Raw genomic sequence first — 7,708 nt, 5'->3', positions numbered from 1 at the left:
GGGGGGAAGTGGGGTTGGGATCCTCGCCAGCTTCCTGTGGTTCTTGGTTTGGTTGGGCACCACGTATGCAATATTTATTTTTGTATATTGAGTAGGCTCTAAAGCATTTAAAAGGTTCTTAATGCTAATATTGCTGGGGAAAAAAGAAAAAAAAGTGGTTTTGCAAATGGGTAAGCCTGTAGTCTATAAATTATCATAAGAGTATATATATACTTTATATATATATATATATAAATATATATATATAGTCACTGTTGAAAACAACTCCACTCCATTTTTCTCTTTAAGCTCAGCTGTATGAACAGGGTGGCTGTGGTCTTGTTTTAAGCTTAGCAGAACTTCTTCTACTTTGTTTTTTAATTTTGAAAAGTTCTTACAAACGTCCCAAATTGTTCTCTCCTGAACTAATGGTGGCCAGCCCTGCTCCAAGGAGCTTCACCAACTCACAGCTTATGCTCTATCGTGCTCTTTTTTGGGTGAGGTACAGCATAAAGCGTGGACAGAGGGAGAAAATGCTGCACTCCCAGTGCTGTGTGCAGCCCTTTGGAGCTGTGATACCTGCTGAAGTGCTGTTCCTGGAGGAGAATGGAGAGCAGCACTCACACTTTGGGTCTGGGGCATTTCTCCAGGGTCTGAAAGCACACTGGATGCCTTGGTACCTCTTGATGTGAGGGTTGGGTGGTGGTTTTATTTTTTAATTAATTTACCTATCCATTTCCTGGTCAAAATTGTGCATTGAGCACCTTGTATTTCCCTTTCTACCTTTTCATACAGTACTACTGAGGACAGGTTAGCTGCTGGCACTCAAAGCCCTGCATTTGGAGGTCCTTTTGGTTCTCCTGTGACCAACTCTCTACAATTAAGGGCTAGATGCAATCTGCTGCTTTATGCAAGCTCAACCCACCTGGCCATTCCAGGACCCAACCCAGTCCTCAATGCCATTCCTCCCACAGAGCCAGCTGCAGAGAAGAAGAAAGAGGAGTGGAGGGGGATATTATTGTGCCTGGGGGTGTTCCAGAAAGATGTGGCACTGAGGGACACAGGCAGTGGGCATGGGTTTGGTGAGCTCTGAGGCTTTTTTCCAGCCTTAGTGATTCGTGATTCTATCATTCTATGCAGCATGCTGTTGTTCAGCCCATCCCATTCAAGGCCAGGTTGGATGGGGCCCTAGGCAGCCTGGGCTGGTATTAAATGGGGAGGTTGGTGGCCCTGCATGTGGCAGGGGGCTGGAGATTCATGATCCTTGAGGTCCCTTCTGCAATTCTGTGTGATCCTGCGTTTAACAGAAAAACACTTTAACCCAATTCACTCACCTAACCCTGTGTGCTACCCTAATTCCTCCTGCAGCCACAGGAGGAGAAAGTGGCCTTGCTCCTTTGCTGAGACAGGGTGAACTGCGTCAGCTCAGACCCATGATGGAGTGAGGATAGGCCACGGGCCATGGAGAAGAAGCTGAGACCCTGCATGTGGATCCCCCCCTGCTCTCTCCTCATGGGTCTCTTTGGGCATATAATGCTGAGCTGCACCATATTTATTTTGAGGCTGGGAGATGCCTTTTAAACGCCTAATTTTTTAACTATTGTAAATGATGTACAGTTATACAAATAAATGTTTTAATCACACAGGTGATGTGTCAGATAAGTTTACTATCAGAGAACTGCTGCCTTCTGCCCTGTGCCCCTGCTTCCTTCCCACAGTGGGGTTGGAGCAGCTGCCCTGCTACTGCTGGGCCTCCATTTGTGACCCCTGATCTTTTCCTTCAGCTTCTCTCTAAGGGCTGTGAGTGTTCCATGACTCTGCTCTTGGCTCATGTAGCCCCAGTGCATTCTGCTGGTTCTTGTGCAGTTCTTTATTTGCACTCCTGCAGCCAACGCTTAGTGGCATGCAAACAGCTTCAGGCACAAGGACTGAATATGGTATTGTGGAGCACATAGCTCAAAGCTTAAAAAGGTTATAAAAAAGATAGCCCAGTAGCTCTTACTCAGCTGAACAAACACAATTTAAAGCAGTGTTTTTAATGGCAGCACACGGGCTCATCCTTCCTGCATCTCCCCTCCTTCCAGGCCATCCCCAGCCCTTCTGAATATGCTTTTTACAGTTTTGTTTTCAATAATCCTGGGGTTTAGCCCTCCTCCTATGACAGCAAACACTACTTGTTGTTCTCACCTATCTACCCACGAACAATAACATGTTTTCCTCACCCTGTGTTCAGTTTGACACAGCAGCTCTCTGGCTCACGCTGGATGGAACTTGGAACCCATACAGGGAGGATGTACTCACCCATACAAGCATCCTGCTGGCACTGTCTACAGGCCTGTGCTTCCTTGCCCAAATACAGCCCTGGTGGGCTACAACACACCCAGTGCCATGGAAGACAGCCCAGTGCTGCCAACACATGCACCTCTGCTGCCCTTCCCATCCCAGGCCCCTTCTCCACCTCCACTCACAACCAGCACATGCACACACCAACCACTCTGAGCTATCAGTAGCATTTAAAAAGTTGATAACTCATATGACCTGAAAGGGAAGATCATAGGAATGGCAATGCTGAATGCAACATCGGTTCAGAATCAGCATTTTTTTTCTTCCCCTTTTTTATTTTTAAGAACTCTCCAAATCAACTCCCAGCACACCTCCCAGGGTCACACTTACTTCCAGCTGCACATCAAAACGGGCTTCCAACCAATTATCATTTCTTCTTACTAATACAGTTTTTACAACTCGAACATGGTTAGGTCACTTGACAGGCTCTTGTACCACTTGCTGCCATTTCAGGGTGTGTTTCCCCTTGACATTAATCCTTAAGTCCACACAACTCCTCCTTAGTCAACCACCATCAGCCAGTGATTTCCCAGACTGATCCAAGAACTTCACTCATTTAAGCATTGACTTTTTAAACAATTTTGTTTCCAAACACTTTTTACCAGCCTCTGCTTCGCCTGTGGGATGCCTGCATGTCACTTTCAGACCTGAACCCAAGGCCTGACTGCACTCAGAAGGGCTGCCATTACTCCTTCAGATAAACACTTCTCAGTGATGCTATGTTTTCCTGTTCTTCTGGAGGCTGATCTCTAGGTCTCTGCCATTGAGCCACAGAGCTATATTAAGGCTGGAGAAGACCTCCAGGATCCTCAAGCCCAACCCCACTCCACCACTCCATGCCCAGTGCCCACATCCCTCAGTGCCACTTTTCTGTGGTTCTGGAACACCCCCAGGGATGATGACTTCACTACTCCCCACTACTTCCCAGGCAGCCTGTGCACTATTGCTGGCACAAGCCAGGATGCTGTTGGTCCTCCTGGCCACACTGCTGGCTCATAGTCAGCAGCTGCAGACCTACACTCTCAGATCCCTTTTTCAGTTTGTGCAGCTTTCCAGCTACTCAGCCCCAACCATCACACATCCTTAGTTGTAAGAGATCCATAAGGATCACAGAGTCCAACCTCTGGCTCCACCATTCTGGTTCAAACCTGAATTTTATCAATACCTGGGTCCTAGCAGCATGCTTGCAGCTGAGGACATCCTCCTGAACGCTCTGCATGCAGCTGAGGCCTGACTGACCCCTGCAGCCCTCCCAGGCCAGGTCTGCTCTTTGAATGGTCATGTTGCACCTGATCTTAAATTAATAAATCCTCCCCGTGCAGCTTAGCATGAATATCCTCATTATAGAGCAATGCGGCACTGATCATAGCCTGAAGAGCTTTACTGAAACAATCCCACATTAATTAGAAGGCACGGCTCCCCAAAATCCCCAGCCCCAGAAAAAGTTCATGTTTCTGAAAGCTCCCCCAGCCTGGCTGGCACAGCACTTCTCTTGGAGGTGATTACTTTCCAGCTGAAGCATAACACCCAGCTGCATGAAATTTCAGTCTCATAATCCTGTTAGCTCTCCCTCACCAGAGCCTGCACTGATCAGAGCTTTGTGTTTGTGCAGCTCTTGAAATAGCAGCCTGAACCTTGCTGGAACACACTCAGAGCAAAAACAGCATTGCTAAGGGGAAATGCTGCTATTTCAGAGGCCCTGCAGCAGACAAAAGCAGTTTGCAGCTCTTAATTACTGGGGGCTTTGTATGGGTGCCAGGTGTGCATAGGGACAGGGGCTTCCCATAGGCAACGTGGATGGGTGAGCACCAAAACCACAGGGTGCACAGAGGTGGCCACAGGTAACTGCTGAGTATGTACAGGCAGTAGTGAAAAGTCATGGCTCAAACAGCACTTAAACATGTAAGCAGAACAGCTAGCTACATAGCTAGAGATATTTTTTTAATAACTTCTTTAGCATTAAGCAATAAGCTGAACAGACAGAAAGAATTTAATGAGATGAATCATCCAAAAAATGCATGAAATCTCATTAGACCACGATGTGGGAATGATGGTATCTGCAGCACACACAGAACTGCTGTTCCCTGCTGCTCCTGGCACACAGGCTGCACCAGCTGCAGCCCACTCCCCATCACCCCACTCTGCCCTCACACTGAGAAAAACATACAGAACTTCCAGAGGTAAATACAGCAGTCTTGAAAATAAATTCTAGCTTCCCAATCCCACTCCAAGGTTTAAATTCTACTGAAATTAGAAAATAACTTTCAATCAAGACATTCTAGCTTCAGCTCTCCCAAGCAGACACCACTCTAGTGGTCCTGGGATCCCCTGCAATTAACTTCTACAGCAATTTCAATTATTTTCAGAGCTAAGCACATCTTAGAGAGCACAACTTACCAAATTTAGGGGTGCACCAACTAAACAACCACATCAGCAGAGCCAGGAAGAGAGCAGGAGCTCAGAGCAGCTCTGTGCTCTGATACAAACTGGGTTGGACTGGGCACAGTGGCACAGCTGCAGCATGTTGAGCCTATTACCCACCTGTGTTCCCTGATAACCAATGGGTAAAGGAGACTTTTTTTTTTTTCTCTTACTTATTACTGCAACATAAAAACTTTTGAGATGTTTGGGATGTGATCAAGAGCAAACTATTCAATAGCAGCTACCTGGTGAAGGCACATACAGAGCATACATACACCAAGGTTAGACCTTGTGTGAGAAAACCCACACGTGCCAAAAGCAAACTGTCTCTGAAAGATATCTTAGCAGGAGATGTAAGCAGTGCTGCACGCATCCCACAGCGAGGATTTGCTCCTGACAAAGCACTGCCAGATGCTGTTGTTCCCTTAGAAACAAAGAGAACTATAATAGGGCAGGATCCTATGAAAAAGCCAACACATCACCATTCCTGCAGCTGACACAACTTGTTGCTGTTGTCACTGAGCAGCTGCTGCAAGCCTCAGGCACAAGGATGTATGTGCATATGTGCATGTAGCTCCTAGGCACCCACAGAAAGGCTCCTCTGTGCAAGTGACAGCCTGCACGAAAACTGAGACACAAAGCACATGTGCACGGCAACGTGCAACCTTGGTGCATTTAAGTGTGAGGACACATACCTTTACTAAGTGGAAATTAGCTCTGCCAGCTTCAACAAAATGATGCAGAACAGCCAGCCTCCTGTCCCCTATGGTTAGCAACACAACACCCAGGTGGTATCAGTGCAGCAAGTAGAGCTCAGGTGCTGCAGATTCTGATTGATGGGGGAAGGTCTTTGGGCAGCAGCTTCAGTAACAGGGTCAGAACTTCAGTAGTTCACCAATAACTGCAAAAAGTAGTTGGCCCAGCTTAAGTTATGCTTTGAGAGGAAAGGTGATCAATTAAAATAAACTGCTGGAATGTCACTCTGTATCAGTGTTTTTTTTTTTTGTTTTTTTTTTAAACCTTTAATTAATTTCTGGGATTAATCTACAATTAATAGCTGGAAAATACTGAATAATCTTAACACTCCTTCCTGACAAATCAGTTACATAGGTAATACATTTTCTCAAGCAAGCTCATGTGCACTCAGAATCACAGAATCACAGAATCAACTGGGTTGGAAGGGACCTCAAGGATCATGTAGTTCCAACCCCCCTGCACCCCGCACTCCCAGCACCCCATCCACGTGCAGGACACAGCCCACGCCGTAATGTTAAATACTGAGTTGGAACACTGCAATGGAAAAAAAAATAAGTAGTTAAGGCATTTGTAATAAAAACAGCTATTCATACAGAACATAAGCTATGGTTTTTGACTTTGCATAAGAAAATCTGAAAAAAATCCCCAGAACACATGAAAATGGTGTGGAAACATCCATCTTTCTAACAAAACACAGCATCCAAAAATAAGCATATATGAGATATTTCCTTTTGGATCAAGTGAGGCACTTCAGTCCTCAATTATCCTCTCACCAGTTGCATGTCTCCTCCATGAGTCAGCCTTTAACATCCCTGCTGCAATGCTAACATGCCATCTTCAAATGCAAGAGCTTCATCAGTGCCTACCAAGCATGAGCTTGGGAGCAAGAGCAGGAATTCATTTAATACACATCATCACCTTTTAAGTGGGAACATATGGTTTAATCAACTACCTAATTTCTCAAATGCTCAGTTCAAAAATAAATATGCTGAATATCTGAATTGCATTGCATCAGAAGGTTATCTCCTTACCTGAATCCATCAGACATTTCAGAAGCTTCAGCTGGGACGTGCACCTTGAAAACCAATTCCATGCTTTCTATCAACCAGCAGCTTTCATGTTTCCTTCAGTCCAGCAGGCAGATCTCACAGAGAGCTGCCCTACTGCTGCCTGAGGGGAGAGCTGACTACAAGAGCATGGTGAGTGTTCTCTGAAGGCTTGGATTATACAAATCTCTCAGAGCATAAAAATTGTATACTTCTCCATACTTCATTCAAGTTGTTTGAACAAGTGTCAACACACACACACCACAGAGATCTCTCATGTTTATGCATTTCCCCCCCACTATCTAAGATTTCTGCAATTAGTTTAGCCCAACTGAGCAGAACCTTTTAGAGCCAAACAAGCTCACAGACCAAGTTTTACATCTGTTACTGTGACAAAGCAGCTTACACCTTTGCAGCCTTACATTTCTGGATCAGCTACCTGGAGCTGTCTAGTGTTACAGCCATGCTTCCCTGCATGTTTATGAACCAGAGAATCTCTTGTTCAGTGACACTGCACTTAGCAAGAAAGGGCAACAAGCCTGCAGTCGAGATGGCAAGTCAAAGAAAAGGGGCCTTCTCCCCCAAGATACCTTTGACCTTGTGGATTACTTCGAGCACTTCAATTCCAGCCAGGTGGCTGCTGGTGGAAGGAGAATAGGGTTCTTAACTTCACAGCAGTGTAGAACTTCACCAGGATAACTGCTCACATAAGATTCTGCTATTTAAGACAAAATGCTCCATGTCATTTCTCAACTTCAGTATGAATTCTTTGAAGAGACGTTTAGCACCGTTTTCATATCTTAAGGCAACTAAGTGGCAAGTACTTCACCTACAACATTTTGCTTTAGCTTTCTGATCAGTACAAACAGTTTTTAGCCTTGCATATTTTAGGCACATCCCCTGTGTATATTAATGCCTGCAAATAACCACAGTCACAGCACTGCTCTTGTGATGCTCAGCATCACTTCAAATAGCTCGAGTTCACTGACAGGAAAACTTGTTCACTCTTCACTAAAAGTGCCATACTTTAAGAAACTCTCCCCAAGCTGATAAGAACTTCCCATAGAACATCAATCCTTGCTAAGAACAGACATAACATTGCATCAAATCTCTTTTCATTTATTTACCACAGAAAGGATCCCAACTTGTGACACTGAGCAGTG

Source organism: Tympanuchus pallidicinctus, unplaced genomic scaffold (genome assembly GCF_026119805.1).
Source record: "Tympanuchus pallidicinctus isolate F22 unplaced genomic scaffold, pur_lepc_1.0 scaffold15, whole genome shotgun sequence".
NCBI lineage: Eukaryota > Metazoa > Chordata > Aves > Galliformes > Phasianidae > Tympanuchus > Tympanuchus pallidicinctus.
This window is presented reverse-complemented; position numbering follows the sequence as displayed.